General features: G+C 39.2%; 18 non-coding genes across 18 annotated transcripts; 9 read left to right on the top strand and 9 right to left on the bottom strand.

Moving 5' to 3' along the window:
• Positions 1-580: 580 nt before the first annotated feature.
• TRNAQ-UUG (transfer RNA glutamine (anticodon UUG)) lies at positions 581-652 on the bottom strand. The gene has a single exon. It is a non-coding gene; the product is annotated as a tRNA-Gln (tRNA).
• A 259-nt stretch (positions 653-911) lies between these two features.
• Positions 912-983, top strand: TRNAQ-CUG (transfer RNA glutamine (anticodon CUG)). The gene has a single exon. It is a non-coding gene; the product is annotated as a tRNA-Gln (tRNA).
• An 882-nt stretch (positions 984-1865) lies between these two features.
• On the bottom strand, positions 1866-1937 carry TRNAQ-UUG (transfer RNA glutamine (anticodon UUG)). The gene has a single exon. It is a non-coding gene; the product is annotated as a tRNA-Gln (tRNA).
• A 2337-nt stretch (positions 1938-4274) lies between these two features.
• On the top strand, positions 4275-4346 carry TRNAQ-CUG (transfer RNA glutamine (anticodon CUG)). The gene has a single exon. It is a non-coding gene; the product is annotated as a tRNA-Gln (tRNA).
• A 913-nt stretch (positions 4347-5259) lies between these two features.
• Positions 5260-5331, bottom strand: TRNAQ-UUG (transfer RNA glutamine (anticodon UUG)). The gene has a single exon. It is a non-coding gene; the product is annotated as a tRNA-Gln (tRNA).
• A 259-nt stretch (positions 5332-5590) lies between these two features.
• TRNAQ-CUG (transfer RNA glutamine (anticodon CUG)) lies at positions 5591-5662 on the top strand. Its single transcript has one exon. It is a non-coding gene; the product is annotated as a tRNA-Gln (tRNA).
• Positions 5663-6543: 881 nt separating this feature from the next.
• On the bottom strand, positions 6544-6615 carry TRNAQ-UUG (transfer RNA glutamine (anticodon UUG)). The gene has a single exon. It is a non-coding gene; the product is annotated as a tRNA-Gln (tRNA).
• Positions 6616-8951: 2336 nt separating this feature from the next.
• Positions 8952-9023, top strand: TRNAQ-CUG (transfer RNA glutamine (anticodon CUG)). Its single transcript has one exon. It is a non-coding gene; the product is annotated as a tRNA-Gln (tRNA).
• A 915-nt stretch (positions 9024-9938) lies between these two features.
• Positions 9939-10010, bottom strand: TRNAQ-UUG (transfer RNA glutamine (anticodon UUG)). Its single transcript has one exon. It is a non-coding gene; the product is annotated as a tRNA-Gln (tRNA).
• A 259-nt stretch (positions 10011-10269) lies between these two features.
• On the top strand, positions 10270-10341 carry TRNAQ-CUG (transfer RNA glutamine (anticodon CUG)). The gene has a single exon. It is a non-coding gene; the product is annotated as a tRNA-Gln (tRNA).
• An 881-nt stretch (positions 10342-11222) lies between these two features.
• Positions 11223-11294, bottom strand: TRNAQ-UUG (transfer RNA glutamine (anticodon UUG)). The gene has a single exon. It is a non-coding gene; the product is annotated as a tRNA-Gln (tRNA).
• Positions 11295-13653: 2359 nt separating this feature from the next.
• On the top strand, positions 13654-13725 carry TRNAQ-CUG (transfer RNA glutamine (anticodon CUG)). Its single transcript has one exon. It is a non-coding gene; the product is annotated as a tRNA-Gln (tRNA).
• A 913-nt stretch (positions 13726-14638) lies between these two features.
• On the bottom strand, positions 14639-14710 carry TRNAQ-UUG (transfer RNA glutamine (anticodon UUG)). Its single transcript has one exon. It is a non-coding gene; the product is annotated as a tRNA-Gln (tRNA).
• A 259-nt stretch (positions 14711-14969) lies between these two features.
• On the top strand, positions 14970-15041 carry TRNAQ-CUG (transfer RNA glutamine (anticodon CUG)). The gene has a single exon. It is a non-coding gene; the product is annotated as a tRNA-Gln (tRNA).
• Positions 15042-15923: 882 nt separating this feature from the next.
• Positions 15924-15995, bottom strand: TRNAQ-UUG (transfer RNA glutamine (anticodon UUG)). The gene has a single exon. It is a non-coding gene; the product is annotated as a tRNA-Gln (tRNA).
• Positions 15996-18332: 2337 nt separating this feature from the next.
• On the top strand, positions 18333-18404 carry TRNAQ-CUG (transfer RNA glutamine (anticodon CUG)). Its single transcript has one exon. It is a non-coding gene; the product is annotated as a tRNA-Gln (tRNA).
• A 913-nt stretch (positions 18405-19317) lies between these two features.
• On the bottom strand, positions 19318-19389 carry TRNAQ-UUG (transfer RNA glutamine (anticodon UUG)). The gene has a single exon. It is a non-coding gene; the product is annotated as a tRNA-Gln (tRNA).
• A 259-nt stretch (positions 19390-19648) lies between these two features.
• TRNAQ-CUG (transfer RNA glutamine (anticodon CUG)) lies at positions 19649-19720 on the top strand. Its single transcript has one exon. It is a non-coding gene; the product is annotated as a tRNA-Gln (tRNA).
• The last annotated feature ends 80 nt before the right edge of the window (positions 19721-19800 follow it).

Genomic DNA, 19800 nt, shown 5'->3' with positions numbered 1-19800 from the left:
GGCCCTTGGTCGGTACAAACAGTATTTATACACCTCAGGCCTTTTGTGAATTAAGAAAAGTGTGTTCTTCGTTCTATTTTTCATCTCAAACTGATACCTTCATTTTACAAACATGTAAAGACTGTTAAGACGCTTGATTAATATCATTGATTCTGAATGTGGTCGCTTTTCATAGGATTAACCCTTTAACAATTTTGAAAGAGAATGGCGATACAATAGAGCTGCTTTTCCCAAAATGGTATTATTAATGTTGTTGCTGCATCTTCAAGTAAAAAGAGAATCCATTGGGTCACAGATTGAGCATGTTTCTTAACATTGAGTTAAGTTTGAAAATTTCAAATCTTTTATGTATGTTTCCGATGCAGATCTGCCCATCGACTCAGAATGACCTCACTGTTCATACATTTTAAAAAAATGCATAAAGGTTAAGGTGCTAGGCACAAAAGTGGATTTTTATGAAAAGTTATGCCAGAGAGTGAGAGCGAAAATGAATACCCTACACCACTAACCTTATGAATATTACTATCTTTGGCCTATAATTTAAGACAACAAGGAGACAAAGTGTGTTAGAGCAAGAGAGAGGTTCCACCGAGACTTGAACTCGGATCGCTGGATTCAAAGTCCAAAGTGCTAACCATTACACCATGGAACCCTTGTTGAGCAGAGCTTCATAAGGGCAATGAGAATATAGGGCACAGTCAAGGTTTTTACTGACCTATAGTAACCGTTTACTGATATTATATCGAAGCAGCACTGTTGCTGTTGGATGCTGTGCAATCGCAAAGTATTGGCTTCATGTCTCATTTGGATCAAATTCTTCCTCTGGAGTCTAATGATATAGGAATATTACATATTTTCTCTGATGTGCTCTGTTTTTCCAGAATGAAGTGCATCAGGCTACTGAATATGTGGGTTCCATGGTGTAATGGTTAGCACTCTGGACTCTGAATCCAGCGATCCGAGTTCAAGTCTCGGTGGGAACTTGGGGCTGCTTCTCTTTTAGAGTTGCCTTTCATTTGCAGATAGATATAACAGCAATAGCTTTGCTTTACAGCCCACTTTGATGGCAGTCTTCTTTGACCAAAGAATATTAATAGTTTCTGGGGATGACTCTCTTTTGCCACAAAGAAACTGCCCACTCTCATATCTCCAAAGCTCCAAGGTATAATGGCTATTAAACTGGCTTTTGATCTCAGCGATTTACATTGAAAGCCCAGGAGGCCCCTAAAATCAGTTGAATTGTTTCCTGATAATTTAGAGTTTATTTCTTCTTTCGAGAAAGGTGTGATCCAAATAAAGTAAGTACATTTAAACAAGGGCACTTGATCAGTAAATGCACTACTTTCTAGAACTCATAACTCTTGTAAGTTATAAAAAGTTTGCTCTCCATACAGTTTGTCAACTCAAAGAATTACATTTTTTACACATTTAATAAGACCATCAAATTGCTTGAAACATAGGAATGATTGTGAAAGTGAATATGATTCACCAAAATAATTGTATAACATTTTTTAATGTTAATAAAATAGGGCTTTTTCCAATCTTTTCACATCAATGTTGTTTCTGCATGTTCCAGTGAGCAGAGAATCTACTGCACATAGTGTGTACATTTTTTCTTTTCATAGAGTTAAGGTTGGACATTATTCATCTGTGGAAAATGTTTCTGAGAGATATCTGGGTGCCCACTCTGATTGACCTTAGGGATTGTACAATAACGATATGTAGTTGCATCACTGTATTGGTATCAGGCACCAAAGTGCATTTAAATGTAATGTCGTGCAGAGAGAGTCGACTGAACTTCTGAATATTAACTCTGTTGAATTGTAATTTGAGAAATTGGAAAATGGAGTGTAAGAGCAAGATAACGGTCCCACCGAGACTTGAACTCGGATCATTGGATTCAAAGTCCAAAGTGCTAACCATTACACCATGGAACCCTTGCAAGATGCACCTGAGAGCGATGAATCAGAAATGGCAATATAGAGCACATTTACAATTTTTACAGATTCATAGTCCCAATTGACTGATATCATACAAACACAGCGATGTTGTCGATTGACGTTGTGCTATAGCAATCTCTGTGCTTTATAGAGCATGTAGATCAAATTCTTCCTCTTGAGGCATATGATTAAGCAATATTAAATATTGTTTCTGACTGCCTCTGTTTTGGCATAATGAAGTTCAGCATTTGCGGAAGTATTTAGGTTCCATGGTCTAATGGTTAGTAGGCTGGACTCTGAATTTAGTAATCTGACATGTTATAGCTATATTTTGTTTTCCTTTGGGTGTATTGTCATTTTATGCACATAGATTTCCTAGCAGTGGCTGTGATGAATAGTTCAATTTGATAGCAGCTTCCTTTTGAGAATTTGAAAAAAAAAGAATTAAATAGTCTCTCTGGATGACTCTGCTTTGATTTCTATGTGCACATCCCTTTTGCGTTTCAGAGGGATTGACCAACATACACAACAGTGCTTGGAAGACCTCTTCCTCCCTCATGGCATGTAAAGCTAACCTCTCTCCTACCGTGTGTTTTTTTACTTTTTAACTTCCCCTTCCGAGTCATGATCATGTAACTGAATTTACATTTTTAGATTTTAACTGCAGTAGTTGCTTGTTTTTCATTTTTATTTTTTGTGTACGCATACATCCCTTTTTGTGGGGAGGGGGGAGTGATGTCTGTTTACTTATATTAGCTAATATAGGTCATTTTATGTCCGCTTACAATATGTGTCAGGATTTTTTATGTCGTTTCCAATCAATGTCTAATATCAAGTGGTTTGCAGCAGTCATACAAAGGCACGTAACACCCCCAAAACACCTACATAAGTTAGAAATACTCCGGAAGAGTACTCAGTTTATGAAAAGGCGGTGAATCCCAAATAGAACTGTAAATGTAAGCTAGCAAGCAGACTGTGCACCCCTGTTTGGAACTATGACCTGTGTGTTGCCCTCTATTAACAGAACAATGTAACTGCAGCCCATGTCACATAAAATAGAAAGTAGAGATTATGCAAATTAACTCCCAGAAGAGCCTGGTGTCACCCCAAAAGGTGTCATGCTTTTCACACCAAGAAACATCCACACATAGATCCCTGCGAACCTCAAAAACGTACAGGAAACCCTGTCCAGCGCTTTGCTCCCAGAGGAGATAAGGTTGAAAAACCACCCTATGTTAAAAGTGTCCATAATCCATGCCAGCTGCCCTGTCTGGGGCCTAGGGGCATGAGTGGAAGGGTTTAACCTGCCTGGGTTCTTGGGCATGGTTTCATCATGCCTCAGTTTACAATGGCACTCTGCCACTTTGTCAGGCTTTAAAGAAGCCTGACTCCTGCAGAGCAAAAGATCTGATTATTTCCTCACATGTTTTGTACGTAAGAATGCGGATGGTGCTCTGAGCCTCCTATGGTGGTTATTAAGCATGGTATACATACCATAGCATGTAACTGTGCCTACAAATGGAACATTTTGTTCATTTATTAGGGAGTTGTGAAAATGGCAAAATCAAATTGCCATTACTGACACAGACCAGCTGCCGCTGTCCGGACATTTCGTCGAAAGACATTTGGTCGACGTAATTTGGTCGAAAGCCAAATGGTCGATTTTTTTATTTATTTATATATATATATTTTAGGTTGTAGTTTAGGGAAAAAAAGGGGTTTTTAGAAAAAAAGGGGGTTGGGGGGACCCCCCCAAACCCCCCCCCCAAAAAAATGTGAAAATAAAAAACAAAGCAATTCGACCATTTGGTTTTCGACCAAATGGTTTCGACCAATTGTCCTGTCGACAAATTTTTTTCGACGAAATGTCTGGCAACCCAGCTGCCGACTGTTGCTATTGACAGGAGTTCCAGGTGTATAAACTGAGGAGATCACCAGTTCAATTACCTGTGAACGCATTTTGAAGCTCATTCACAACCAGTTCATGCCCGTTCTCTCCATTTTGGCTTTCTGGCTGGCCGAGGGGCCCTTCAGTAATGTTCTTTGCTAACCATTACACCATGGGCCCCTTGCTGGTGCAACCTGACAGAGTTGTAACAGAAATGAGAATCGAGATCTCATGCATCATTTTAACAAACTCATATTCCTAGCCCACGGATATTATGCAAATGTGGAACTGTTTAGTTGGTTGTTGCGCAATAGCAAACTCTTTGCTTTACAGCTCATTTGGATAGGATTCTTCCTCTGGAGGCATAAGATAAAAGAATATTGCATACATTCTCTAAAAGGCTCTTTTTTTGCTGCAATGACGTTCATCATGTCACTAAGTGTGTAGGTTCCATGGTGTAATGGTTAGCACTCTGGACTCTGAATCCAGCGATCCGAGTTCAAATCTCGGTGGGACCTTGGGAATTACTGTGTTTGTTTTCCTCTCAGTGTCTTGTTTTAATAGCAATGACGCTGATGTGTCGCCCACTTTCATAGCATTATTCCCTGGGTGCATTTGAAAAAAGAAAGATTTTCCATGGATGACGCTCTTTAGCCACAATGAAACCCACCACTTTCTGTGGTGTGAAAGACCCATGGTGTAATGGTAGCACCCTGGAGGTTGAATCCAATAATTTGCATTCAAATCTCTGTAAGAGTTTACCATCAGTCGAACCTTTCCCTTATCGTTTATTGTGGATGTCTTCTTTGAAGAAAGGTATGATCCAACTAAAGTAAGTACATTCACGAATGGGCCCTTGGTCGGTACAAACAGTATTTATACACCTCAGGCCTTTTGTGAATTAAGAAAAGTGTGTTCTTCGTTCTATTTTTCATCTCAAACTGATGCCTTCATTTTACAAACATGTAAAGACTGTTAAGACGCTTGATTAATATCATTGATTCTGAATGTGGTCGCTTTTCATAGGATTAACCCTTTAACAATTTTGAAAGAGAATGGCGATACAATAGAGCTGCTTTTCCCAAAATGGTATTATTAATGTTGTTGCTGCATCTTCAAGTAAAAAGAGAATCCATTGGGTCACAGATTGAGCATGTTTCTTAACATTGAGTTAAGTTTGAAAATTTCAAATCTTTTATGTATGTTTCTGATGCAGATCTGCCCATCGACTCAGAATGACCTCACTGTTCATACATTTTAAAAAAATGCATAAAGGTTAAGGTGCTAGGCACAAAAGTGGATTTTTATGAAAAGTTATGCCAGAGAGTGAGAGCGAAAATGAATACCCTACACCACTAACCTTATGAATATTACTATCTTTGGCCTATAATTTAAGACAACAAGGAGACAAAGTGTGTTAGAGCAAGAGAGAGGTTCCACCGAGACTTGAACTCGGATCGCTGGATTCAAAGTCCAAAGTGCTAACCATTACACCATGGAACCCTTGTTGAGCAGAGCTTCATAAGGGCAATGAGAATATAGGGCACAGTCAAGATTTTTACTGACCTATAGTAACCGTTTACTGATATTATATCGAAGCAGCACTGTTGCTGTTGGATGCTGTGCAATCGCAAAGTATTGGCTTCATGTCTCATTTGGATCAAATTCTTCCTCTGGAGTCTAATGATATAGGAATATTACATATTTTCTCTGATGTGCTCTGTTTTTCCAGAATGAAGTGCATCATGCTACTGAATATGTGGGTTCCATGGTGTAATGGTTAGCACTCTGGACTCTGAATCCAGCGATCCGAGTTCAAGTCTCGGTGGGACCTTGGGGCTGCTTCTCTTTTAGAGTTGCCTTTCATTTGCAGATAGATATAACAGCAATAGCTTTGCTTTACAGCCCACTTTGATGGCAGTCTTCTTTGACCAAAGAATATTAATAGTTTCTGGGGATGACTCTCTTTTGCCACAAAGAAACTGCCCACTCTCATATCTCCAAAGCTCCAAGGTATAATGGCTATTAAACTGGCTTTTGATCTCAGCGATTTGCATTGAAAGCCCAGGAGGCCCCTAAAATCAGTTGAATTGTTTCCTGATAATTTAGAGTTTATTTCTTCTTTCGAGAAAGGTGTGATCCAAATAAAGTAAGTACATTTAAACAAGGGCACTTGATCAGTAAATGCACTACTTTCTAGAACTCATAACTCTTGTAAGTTATAAAAAGTTTGCTCTCCATACAGTTTGTCAACTCAAAGAATTACATTTTTTACACATTTAATAAGACCATCAAATTGCTTGAAACATAGGAATGATTGTGAAAGTGAATATGATTCACCAAAATAATCGTATAACATTTTTTAATGTTAATAAAATAGGGCTTTTTCCAATCTTTTCACATCAATGTTGTTTCTGCATGTTCCAGTGAGCAGAGAATCTACTGCACATAGTGTGTACATTTTTCTTTTCATAGAGTTAAGGTTGGACATTATTCATCTGTGGAAAATGTTTCTGAGAGATATCTGGGTGCCCACTCTGATTGACCTTAGGGATTGTACATTAACGATATGTAGTTGCATCACTGTATTGGTATCAGGCACCAAAGTGCATTTAAATGTAATGTCGTGCAGAGAGAGTCGACTGAACTTCTGAATATTAACTCTGTTGAATTGTAATTTGAGAAATTAGAAAATGGAGTGTAAGAGCAAGATAACGGTCCCACCGAGACTTGAACTCGGATCGTTGGATTCAAAGTCCAAAGTGCTAACCATTACACCATGGAACCCTTGCAAGATGCACCTGAGAGCGATGAATCAGAAATGGCAATATAGAGCACATTTACAATTTTTACAGATTCATAGTCCCAATTGACTGATATCATACAAACACAGCGATGTTGTCGATTGACGTTGTGCTATAGCAATCTCTGTGCTTTATAGAGCATGTAGATCAAATTCTTCCTCTTGAGGCATATGATTAAGCAATATTAAATATTGTTTCTGACTGCCTCTGTTTTGGCATAATGAAGTTCAGCATTTGCGGAAGTATTTAGGTTCCATGGTCTAATGGTTAGTAGGCTGGACTCTGAATTTAGTAATCTGACATGTTATAGCTATATTTTGTTTTCCTTTGGGTGTATTGTCATTTTATGCACATAGATTTCCTAGCAGTGGCTGTGATGAATAGTTCAATTTGATAGCAGCTTCCTTTTGAGAATTTGAAAAAAAAAGAATTAAATAGTCTCTCTGGATGACTCTGCTTTGATTTCTATGTGCACATCCCTTTTGCGTTTCAGAGGGATTGACCAACATACACAACAGTGCTTGGAAGACCTCTTCCTCCCTCATGGCATGTAAAGCTAACCTCTCTCCTACCGTGTGTTTTTTTACTTTTTAACTTCCCCTTCCGAGTCATGATCATGTAACTGAATTTACATTTTTAGATTTTAACTGCAGTAGTTGCTTGTTTTTCATTTTTATTTTTTGTGTACGCATACATCCCTTTTTGTGGGGAGGGGGGAGTGATGTCTGTTTACTTATATTAGCTAATATAGGTCATTTTATGTCCGCTTACAATATGTGTCAGGATTTTTTATGTCGTTTCCAATCAATGTCTAATATCAAGTGGTTTGCAGCAGTCATACAAAGGCACGTAACACCCCCAAAACACCTACATAAGTTAGAAATACTCCGGAAGAGTACTCAGTTTATGAAAAGGCGGTGAATCCCAAATAGAACTGTAAATGTAAGCTAGCAAGCAGACTGTGCACCCCTGTTTGGAACTATGACCTGTGTGTTGCCCTCTATTAACAGAACAATGTAACTGCAGCCCATGTCACATAAAATAGAAAGTAGAGATTATGCAAATTAACTCCCAGAAGAGCCTGGTGTCACCCCAAAAGGTGTCATGCTTTTCACACCAAGAAACATCCACACATAGATCCCTGCGAACCTCAAAAACGTACAGGAAACCCTGTCCAGCGCTTTGCTCCCAGAGGAGATAAGGTTGAAAAACCACCCTATGTTAAAAGTGTCCATAATCCATGCCAGCTGCCCTGTCTGGGGCCGAGGGGCATGAGTGGAAGGGTTTAACCTGCCTGGGTTCTTGGGCATGGTTTCATCATGCCTCAGTTTACAATGGCACTCTGCCACTTTGTCAGGCTTTAAAGAAGCCTGACTCCTGCAGAGCAAAAGATCTGATTATTTCCTCACATGTTTTGTACGTAAGAATGCGGATGGTGCTCTGAGCCTCCTATGGTGGTTATTAAGCATGGTATACATACCATAGCATGTAACTGTGCCTACAAATGGAACATTTTGTTCATTTATTAGGGAGTTGTGAAAATGGCAAAATCAAATTGCCATTACTGACACAGACCAGCTGCCGCTGTCCGGACATTTCGTCGAAAGACATTTGGTCGACGTAATTTGGTCGAAAGCCAAATGGTCGATTTTTTTATTTATTTATATATATATATTTTAGGTTGTAGTTTAGGGAAAAAAAGGGGTTTTTAGAAAAAAAGGGGGTTGGGGGGACCCCCCCAAACCCCCCCTCAAAAAAATGTGAAAATAAAAAACAAAGCAATTCGACCATTTGGTTTTCGACCAAATGGTTTCGACCAATTGTCCTGTCGACAAATTTTTTTCGACGAAATGTCTGGCAACCCAGCTGCCGACTGTTGCTATTGACAGGAGTTCCAGGTGTATAAACTGAGGAGATCACCAGTTCAATTACCTGTGAACGCATTTTGAAGCTCATTCACAACCAGTTCATGCCCGTTCTCTCCATTTTGGCTTTCTGGCTGGCCGAGGGGCCCTTCAGTAATGTTCTTTGCTAACCATTACACCATGGGCCCCTTGCTGGTGCAACCTGACAGAGTTGTAACAGAAATGAGAATCGAGATCTCATGCATCATTTTAACAAACTCATATTCCTAGCCCACGGATATTATGCAAATGTGGAACTGTTTAGTTGGTTGTTGCGCAATAGCAAACTCTTTGCTTTACAGCTCATTTGGATAGGATTCTTCCTCTGGAGGCATAAGATAAAAGAATATTGCATACATTCTCTAAAAGGCTCTTTTTTTGCTGCAATGACGTTCATCATGTCACTAAGTATGTAGGTTCCATGGTGTAATGGTTAGCACTCTGGACTCTGAATCCAGCGATCCGAGTTCAAATCTCGGTGGGACCTTGGGAATTACTGTGTTTGTTTTCCTCTCAGTGTCTTGTTTTAATAGCAATGACGCTGATGTGTCGCCCACTTTCATAGCTTTATTCCCTGGGTGCATTTGAAAAAATAAAAAGATTTTCTATGGATGACGCTCTTTAGCCACAATGAAACCCACCACTTTCTGTGGTGTGAAAGACCCATGGTGTAATGGTAGCACCCTGGAGGTTGAATCCAATAATTTGCATTCAAATCTCTGTAAGAGTTTACCATCAGTCGAACCTTTCCCTTATCGTTTATTGTGGATGTCTTCTTTGAAGAAAGGTATGATCCAACTAAAGTAAGTACATTCACGAATGGGCCCTTGGTCGGTACAAACAGTATTTATACACCTCAGGCTTTTTGTGAATTAAGAAAAGTGTGTTCTTCGTTCTATTTTTCATCTCAAACTGATACCTTCATTTTACAAACATGTAAAGACTGTTAAGACGCTTGATTAATATCATTGATTCTGAATGTGGTCGCTTTTCATAGGATTAACCCTTTAACAATTTTGAAAGAGACTGGCGATACAATAGAGCTGCTTTTCCCAAAATGGTATTATTAATGTTGTTGCTGCATCTTCAAGTAAAAAGAGAATCCATTGGGTCACAGATTGAGCATGTTTCTTAACATTGAGTTAAGTTTGAAAATTTCAAATCTTTTATGTATGTTTCTGATGCAGATCTGCCCATCGACTCAGAATGACCTCACTGTTCATACATTTTAAAAAAATGCATAAAGGTTAAGGTGCTAGGCACAAAAGTGGATTTTTATGAAAAGTTATGCCAGAGAGTGAGAGCGAAAATGAATACCCTACACCACTAACCTTATGAATATTACTATCTTTGGCCTATAATTTAAGACAACAAGGAGACAAAGTGTGTTAGAGCAAGAGAGAGGTTCCACCGAGACTTGAACTCCGATCGCTGGATTCAAAGTCCAAAGTGCTAACCATTACACCATGGAACCCTTGTTGAGCAGAGCTTCATAAGGGCAATGAGAATATAGGGCACAGTCAAGATTTTTACTGACCTATAGTAACCGTTTACTGATATTATATCGAAGCAGCACTGTTGCTGTTGGATGCTGTGCAATCGCAAAGTATTGGCTTCATGTCTCATTTGGATCAAATTCTTCCTCTGGAGTCTAATGATATAGGAATATTACATATTTTCTCTGATGTGCTCTGTTTTTCCAGAATGAAGTGCATCATGCTACTGAATATGTGGGTTCCATGGTGTAATGGTTAGCACTCTGGACTCTGAATCCAGCGATCCGAGTTCAAGTCTCGGTGGGACCTTGGGGCTGCTTCTCTTTTAGAGTTGCCTTTCATTTGCAGATAGATATAACAGCAATAGCTTTGCTTTACAGCCCACTTTGATGGCAGTCTTCTTTGACCAAAGAATATTAATAGTTTCTGGGGATGACTCTCTTTTGCCACAAAGAAACTGCCCACTCTCATATCTCCAAAGCTCCAAGGTATAATGGCTATTAAACTGGCTTTTGATCTCAGCGATTTGCATTGAAAGCCCAGGAGGCCCCTAAAATCAGTTGAATTGTTTCCTGATAATTTAGAGTTTATTTCTTCTTTCGAGAAAGGTGTGATCCAAATAAAGTAAGTACATTTAAACAAGGGCACTTGATCAGTAAATGCACTACTTTCTAGAACTCATAACTCTTGTAAGTTATAAAAAGTTTGCTCTCCATACAGTTTGTCAACTCAAAGAATTACATTTTTTACACATTTAATAAGACCATCAAATTGCTTGAAACATAGGAATGATTGTGAAAGTGAATATGATTCACCAAAATAATTGTATAACATTTTTTAATGTTAATAAAATAGGGCTTTTTCCAATCTTTTCACATCAATGTTGTTTCTGCATGTTCCAGTGAGCAGAGAATCTACTGCACATAGTGTGTACATTTTTCTTTTCATAGAGTTAAGGTTGGACATTATTCATCTGTGGAAAATGTTTCTGAGAGATATCTGGGTGCCCACTCTGATTGACCTTAGGGATTGTACATTAACGATATGTAGTTGCATCACTGTATTGGTATCAGGCACCAAAGTGCATTTAAATGTAATGTCGTGCAGAGAGAGTCGACTGAACTTCTGAATATTAACTCTGTTGAATTGTAATTTGAGAAATTAGAAAATGGAGTGTAAGAGCAAGATAACGGTCCCACCGAGACTTGAACTCGGATCGTTGGATTCAAAGTCCAAAGTGCTAACCATTACACCATGGAACCCTTGCAAGATGCACCTGAGAGCGATGAATCAGAAATGGCAATATAGAGCACATTTACAATTTTTACAGATTCATAGTCCCAATTGACTGATATCATACAAACACAGCGATGTTGTCGATTGACGTTGTGCTATAGCAATCTCTGTGCTTTATAGAGCATGTAGATCAAATTCTTCCTCTTGAGGCATATGATTAAGCAATATTAAATATTGTTTCTGACTGCCTCTGTTTTGGCATAATGAAGTTCAGCATTTGCGGAAGTATTTAGGTTCCATGGTCTAATGGTTAGTAGGCTGGACTCTGAATTTAGTAATCTGACATGTTATAGCTATATTTTGTTTTCCTTTGGGTGTATTGTCATTTTATGCACATAGATTTCCTAGCAGTGGCTGTGATGAATAGTTCAATTTGATAGCAGCTTCCTTTTGAGAATTTGAAAAAAAAAGAATTAAATAGTCTCTCTGGATGACTCTGCTTTGATTTCTATGTGCACATCCCTTTTGCGTTTCAGAGGGATTGACCAACATACACAACAGTGCTTGGAAGACCTCTTCCTCCCTCATGGCATGTAAAGCTAACCTCTCTCCTACCGTGTGTTTTTTTACTTTTTAACTTCCCCTTCCGAGTCATGATCATGTAACTGAATTTACATTTTTAGATTTTAACTGCAGTAGTTGCTTGTTTTTCATTTTTATTTTTTGTGTACGCATACATCCCTTTTTGTGGGGAGGGGGGAGTGATGTCTGTTTACTTATATTAGCTAATATAGGTCATTTTATGTCCGTTTACAATATGTGTCAGGATTTTTTATGTCGTTTCCAATCAATGTCTAATATCAAGTGGTTTGCAGCAGTCATACAAAGGCACGTAACACCCCCAAAACACCTACATAAGTTAGAAATACTCCGGAAGAGTACTCAGTTTATGAAAAGGCGGTGAATCCCAAATAGAACTGTAAATGTAAGCTAGCAAGCAGACTGTGCACCCCTGTTTGGAACTATGACCTGTGTGTTGCCCTCTATTAACAGAACAATGTAACTGCAGCCCATGTCACATAAAATAGAAAGTAGAGATTATGCAAATTAACTCCCAGAAGAGCCTGGTGTCACCCCAAAAGGTGTCATGCTTTTCACACCAAGAAACATCCACACATAGATCCCTGCGAACCTCAAAAACGTACAGGAAACCCAGTCCAGCGCTTTGCTCCCAGAGGAGATAAGGTTGAAAAACCACCCTATGTTAAAAGTGTCCATAATCCATGCCAGCTGCCCTGTCTCTAGAACCTGGCCGTTCGTGGCCATTCGGGGCCTAGGGGCATGAGTGGAAGGGTTTAACCTGCCTGGGTTCTTGGGCATGGTTTCATCATGCCTCAGTTTACAATGGCACTCTGCCACTTTGTCAGGCTTTAAAGAAGCCTGACTTCTGCAGAGCAAAAGATCTGATTATTTCCTTACATGTTTTGTACGTAAGAATGCGGATGGTGCTCTGAGCCTCCTATGGTTGTTATTAAGCATGGTATACATACCATAGCATGTAACTGTGCCTACAAATGGAACATTTTGTTCATTTATTAGGGAGTTGTGAAAATGGCAAAATCAAATTGCCATTACTGACACAGACCAGCTGCCGCTGTCCGGACATTTCGTCGAAAGACATTTCGTCGAAAGACATTTGGTCGACGTAATTTGGTCGAAAGCCAAATGGTCGATTTTTTTATTTATTTATATATATATTTTTTAGGTTGTAGTTTACGGAAAAAAAGGGGGTTGGGGGGACCCCCCAAACCCCCCCCAAAAAAAATGTGAAAATAAAAAACAAAGCAATTCGACCATTTGGTTTTCGACCAAATGGTTTCGACCAATTGTCCTGTCGACAAATTTTTTTCGACGAAATGTCTGGCAACCCAGCTGCCGACTGTTGCTATTGACAGGAGTTCCAGGTGTATAAACTGAGGAGATCACCAGTTCAATTACCTGTGAACGCATTTTGAAGCTCCTTCACAACCAGTTCATGCCCGTTCTCTCCATTTTGGCTTTCTGGCTGGCCGAGGGGCCCTTCAGTAATGTTCTTTGCTAACCATTACACCATGGGCCCCTTGCTGGTGCAACCTGACAGAGTTGTAACAGAAATGAGAATCGAGATCTCATGCATCATTTTAACAAACTCATATTCCTAGCCCACGGATATTATGCAAATGTGGAACTGTTTAGTTGGTTGTTGCGCAATAGCAAACTCTTTGCTTTACAGCTCATTTGGATAGGATTCTTCCTCTGGAGGCATAAGATAAAAGAATATTGCATACATTCTCTAAAAGGCTCTTTTTTTGCTGCAATGACGTTCATCATGTCACTAAGTATGTAGGTTCCATGGTGTAATGGTTAGCACTCTGGACTCTGAATCCAGCGATCCGAGTTCAAATCTCGGTGGGACCTTGGGAATTACTGTGTTTGTTTTCCTCTCAGTGTCTTGTTTTAATAGCAATGACGCTGCTGTGTCGCCCACTTTCATAGCATTATTCCCTGGGTGCATTTGAAAAAAGAAAGATTTTCCATGGATGACGCTCTTTAGCCACAATGAAACCCACCACTTTCTGTGGTGTGAAAGACCCATGGTGTGATGGTAGCACCCTGGAGGTTGAATCCAATAATTTGCATTCAAATCTCTGTAAGAGTTTACCATCAGTCGAACCTTTCCCTTATCGTTTATTGTGGATGTCTTCTTTGAAGAAAGGTATGATCCAACTAAAGTAAGTAAATTCACGAATGGGCCCTTGGTCGGTACAAACAGTATTTATACACCTCAGGCCTTTTGTGAATTAAGAAAAGTGTGTTCTTCGTTCTATTTTTCATCTCAAACTGATACCTTCATTTTACAAACATGTAAAGACTGTTAAGACGCTTGATTACTATCATTGATTCTGAATGTGGTCGCTTTTCATAGGATTAACCCTTTAACAATTTTGAAAGAGAATGGCGATACAATAGAGCTGCTTTTCCCAAAATGGTATTATTAATGTTGTTGCTGCATCTTCAAGTAAAAAGAGAATCCATTGGGTCACAGATTGAGCATGTTTCTTAACATTGAGTTAAGTTTGAAAATTTCAAATCTTTTATGTATGTTTCCGATGCAGATCTGCCCATCGACTCAGAATGACCTCACTGTTCATACATTTAAAAAAAATGCATAAAGGTTAAGGTGCTAGGCACAAAAGTGGATTTTTATGAAAAGTTATGCCAGAGAGTGAGAGCGAAAATGAATACCCTACACCACTAACCTTATGAATATTACTATCTTTGGCCTATAATTTAAGACAACAAGGAGACAAAGTGTGTTAGAGCAAGAGAGAGGTTCCACCGAGACTTGAACTCGGATCGCTGGATTCAAAGTCCAAAGTGCTAACCATTACACCATGGAACCCTTGTTGAGCAGAGCTTCATAAGGGCAATGAGAATATAGGGCACAGTCAAGGTTTTTACTGACCTATAGTAACCGTTTACTGATATTATATCGAAGCAGCACTGTTGCTGTTGGATGCTGTGCAATCGCAAAGTATTGGCTTCATGTCTCATTTGGATCAAATTCTTCCTCTGGAGTCTAATGATATAGGAATATTACATATTTTCTCTGATGTGCTCTGTTTTTCCAGAATGAAGTGCATCAGGCTACTGAATATGTGGGTTCCATGGTGTAATGGTTAGCACTCTGGACTCTGAATCCAGCGATCCGAGTTCAAGTCTCGGTGGGACCTTGGGGCTGCTTCTCTTTTAGAGTTGCCTTTCATTTGCAGATAGATATAACAGCAATAGCTTTGCTTTACAGCCCACTTTGATGGCAGTCGTCTTTGACCAAAGAATATTAATAGTTTCTGGGGATGACTCTCTTTTGCCACAAAGAAACTGCCCACTCTCATATCTCCAAAGCTCCAAGGTATAATGGCTATTAAACTGGCTTTTGATCTCAGCGATTTACATTGAAAGCCCAGGAGGCCCCTAAAATCAGTTGAATTGTTTCCTGATAATTTAGAGTTTATTTCTTCTTTCGAGAAAGGTGTGATCCAAATAAAGTAAGTACATTTAAACAAGGGCACTTGATCAGTAAATGCACTACTTTCTAGAACTCATAACTCTTGTAAGTTATAAAAAGTTTGCTCTCCATACAGTTTGTCAACTCAAAGAATTACATTTTTTACACATTTAATAAGACCATCAAATTGCTTGAAACATAGGAATGATTGTGAAAGTGAATATGATTCACCAAAATAATTGTATAACATTTTTTAATGTTAATAAAATAGGGCTTTTTCCAATCTTTTCACATCAATGTTGTTTCTGCATGTTCCAGTGAGCAGAGAATCTACTGCACATAGTGTGTACATTTTTTCTTTTCATAGAGTTAAGGTTGGACATTATTCATCTGTGGAAAATGTTTCTGAGAGATATCTGGGTGCCCACTCTGATTGACCTTAGGGATTGTACATTAACGATATGTAGTTGCATCACTGTATTGGTATCAGGCACCAAAGTGCATTTAAATGTAATGTCGTGCAGAGAGAGTCGACTGAACTTCTGAATATTAACTCTGTTGAATTGTAATTTGAGAAATTAGAAAATGGAGTGTAAGAGCAAGATAACGGTCCCACCGAGACTTGAACTCGGATCGTTGGATTCAAAGTCCAAAGTGCTAACCATTACACCATGGAACCCTTGCAAGATGCACCTGAGAGCGATGAATCAGAAATGGCAATATAGAGCACATTTACAATTTTTACAGATTCATAGTCCCAATTGACTGATATCATACAAACACAGCGATGTTGTCGATTGACGTTGTGCTATAGCAATCTCTGTGCTTTATAGAGCATGTAGATCAAATTCTTCCTCTTGAGGCATATGATTAAGCAATATTAAATATTGTTTCTGACTGCCTCTGTTTTGGCATAATGAAGTTCAGCATTTGCGGAAGTATTTAGGTTCCATGGTCTAATGGTTAGTAGGCTGGACTCTGAATTTAGTAATCTGACATGTTATAGCTATATTTTGTTTTCCTTTGGGTGTATTGTCATTTTATGCACATAGATTTCCTAGCAGTGGCTGTGATGAATAGTTCAATTTGATAGCAGCTTCCTTTTGAGAATTTGAAAAAAAAAGAATTAAATAGTCTCTCTGGATGACTCTGCTTTGATTTCTATGTGCACATCCCTTTTGCGTTTCAGAGGGATTGACCAACATACACAACAGTGCTTGGAAGACCTCTTCCTCCCTCATGGCATGTAAAGCTAACCTCTCTCCTACCGTGTGTTTTTTTACTTTTTAACTTCCCCTTCCGAGTCATGATCATGTAACTGAATTTACATTTTTAGATTTTAACTGCAGTAGTTTCTTGTTTTTCATTTTTATTTTTTGTGTACGCATACATCCCTTTTTGTGGGGAGGGGGGAGTGATGTCTGTTTACTTATATTAGCTAATATAGGTCATTTTATGTCCGCTTACAATATGTGTCAGGATTTTTTATGTCGTTTCCAATCAATGTCTAATATCAAGTGGTTTGCAGCAGTCATACAAAGGCACGTAACACCCCCAAAACACCTACATAAGTTAGAAATACTCCGGAAGAGTACTCAGTTTATGAAAAGGCGGTGAATCCCAAATAGAACTGTAAATGTAAGCTAGCAAGCAGACTGTGCACCCCTGTTTGGAACTATGACCTGTGTGTTGCCCGCTATTAACAGAACAATGTAACTGCAGCCCATGTCACATAAAATAGAAAGTAGAGATTATGCAAATTAACTCCCAGAAGAGCCTGGTGTCACCCCAAAAGGTGTCATGCTTTTCACACCAAGAAACATCCACACATAGATCCCTGCGAACCTCAAAAACGTACAGGAAACCCTGTCCAGCGCTTTGCTCCCAGAGGAGATAAGGTTGAAAAACCACCCTATGTTAAAAGTGTCCATAATCCATGCCAGCTGCCCTGTCTGGGGCCTAGGGGCATGAGTGGAAGGGTTTAACCTGCCTGGGTTCTTGGGCATGGTTTCATCATGCCTCAGTTTACAATGGCACTCTGCCACTTTGTCAGGCTTTAAAGAAGCCTGACTCCTGCAGAGCAAAAGATCTGATTATTTCCTTACATGTTTTGTACGTAAGAATGCGGATGGTGCTCTGAGCCTCCTATGGTGGTTATTAAGCATGGTATACATACCATAGCATGTAACTGTGCCTACAAATGGAACATTTTGTTCATTTATTAGGGAGTTGTGAAAATGGCAAAATCAAATTGCCATTACTGACACAGACCAGCTGCCGCTGTCCGGACATTTCGTCGAAAGACATTTGGTCGACGTAATTTGGTCGAAAGCCAAATGGTCGATTTTTTTATTTATTTATATATATATATTTTAGGTTGTAGTTTAGGGAAAAAAAGGGGTTTTTAGAAAAAAAGGGGGTTGGGGGGACCCCCCCAAACCCCCCCCCAAAAAAAATGTGAAAATAAAAAACAAAGCAATTCGACCATTTGGTTTTCGACCAAATGGTTTCGACCAATTGTCCTGTCGACAAATTTTTTTCGACGAAATGTCTGGCAACCCAGCTGCCGACTGTTGCTATTGACAGGAGTTCCAGGTGTATAAACTGAGGAGATCACCAGTTCAATTACCTGTGAACGCATTTTGAAGCTCATTCACAACCAGTTCATGCCCGTTCTCTCCATTTTGGCTTTCTGGCTGGCCGAGGGGCCCTTCAGTAATGTTCTTTGCTAACCATTACACCATGGGCCCCTTGCTGGTGCAACCTGACAGAGTTGTAACAGAAATGAGAATCGAGATCTCATGCATCATTTTAACAAACTCATATTCCTAGCCCACGGATATTATGCAAATGTGGAACTGTTTAGTTGGTTGTTGCGCAATAGCAAACTCTTTGCTTTACAGCTCATTTGGATAGGATTCTTCCTCTGGAGGCATAAGATAAAAGAATATTGCATACATTCTCTAAAAGGCTCTTTTTTTGCTGCAATGACGTTCATCATGTCACTAAGTATGTAGGTTCCATGGTGTAATGGTTAGCACTCTGGACTCTGAATCCAGCGATCCGAGTTCAAATCTCGGTGGGACCTTGGGAATTACTGTGTTTGTTTTCCTCTCAGTGTCTTGTTTTAATAGCAATGACGCTGATGTGCCGCCCACTTTCATAGCATTATTCCCTGGGTGCATTTGAAAAAAGAAAGATTTTCCATGGATGACGCTCTTTAGCCACAATGAAACCCACCACTTTCTGTGGTGTGAAAGACCCATGGTGTAATGGTAGCACCCTGGAGGTTGAATCCAATAATTTGCATTCAAATCTCTGTAAGAGTTTACCATCAGTCGAACCTTTCCCTTATCGTTTATTGTGGATGTCTTCTTTGAAGAAAGGTATGATCCAACTAAAGTAAGTACATTCACGAATGGGCCCTTGGTCGGTACAAACAGTATTTATACACCTCAGGCCTTTTGTGAATTAAGAAAAGTGTGTTCTTCGTTCTATTTTTCATCTCAAACTGATACCTTCATTTTACAAACATGTAAAGACTGTTAAGACGCTTGATTAATATCATTGATTCTGAATGTGGTCGCTTTTCATAGGATTAACCCTTTAACAATTTTGAAAGAGAATGGCGATACAATAGAGCTGCTTTTCCCAAAATGGTATTATTAATGTTGTTGCTGCATCTTCAAGTAAAAAGAGAATCCATTGGGTCACAGATTGAGCATGTTTCTTAACATTGAGTTAAGTTTGAAAATTTCAAATCTTTTATGTATGTTTCCGATGCAGATCTGCCCATCGACTCAGAATGACCTCACTGTTCATACATTTTAAAAAAATGCATAAAGGTTAAGGTGCTAGGCACAAAAGTGGATTTTTATGAAAAGTTATGCCAGAGAGTGAGAGCGAAAATGAATACCCTACACCACTAACCTTATGAATATTACTATCTTTGGCCTATAATTTAAGACAACAAGGAGACAAAGTGTGTTAGAGCAAGAGAGAGGTTCCACCGAGACTTGAACTTGGATCGCTGGATTCAAAGTCCAAAGTGCTAACCATTACACCATGGAACCCTTGTTGAGCAGAGCTTCATAAGGGCAATGAGAATATAGGGCACAGTCAAGATTTTTACTGACCTATAGTAACCGTTTACTGATATTATATCGAAGCAGCACTGTTGCTGTTGGATGCTGTGCAATCGCAAAGTATTGGCTTCATGTCTCATTTGGATCAAATTCTTCCTCTGGAGTCTAATGATATAGGAATATTACATATTTTCTCTGATGTGCTCTGTTTTTCCAGAATGAAGTGCATCAGGCTACTGAATATGTGGGTTCCATGGTGTAATGGTTAGCACTCTGGACTCTGAATCCAGCGATCCGAGTTCAAGTCTCGGTGGGACCTTGGGGCTGCTTCTCTTTTAGAGTTGCCTTTCATTTGCAGATAGATATAACAGCAATAGCTTTGCTTTACAGCCCACTTTG

The sequence above is a fragment of the Ambystoma mexicanum genome, chromosome 5p (genome assembly GCF_040938575.1).
Source record: "Ambystoma mexicanum isolate Mex_15411 chromosome 5p, UKY_AmexF1_1, whole genome shotgun sequence".
NCBI lineage: Eukaryota > Metazoa > Chordata > Amphibia > Caudata > Ambystomatidae > Ambystoma > Ambystoma mexicanum.
Note: the sequence above shows the minus strand (reverse complement) of the source record. Positions and strands in the feature narration are given on the sequence as shown.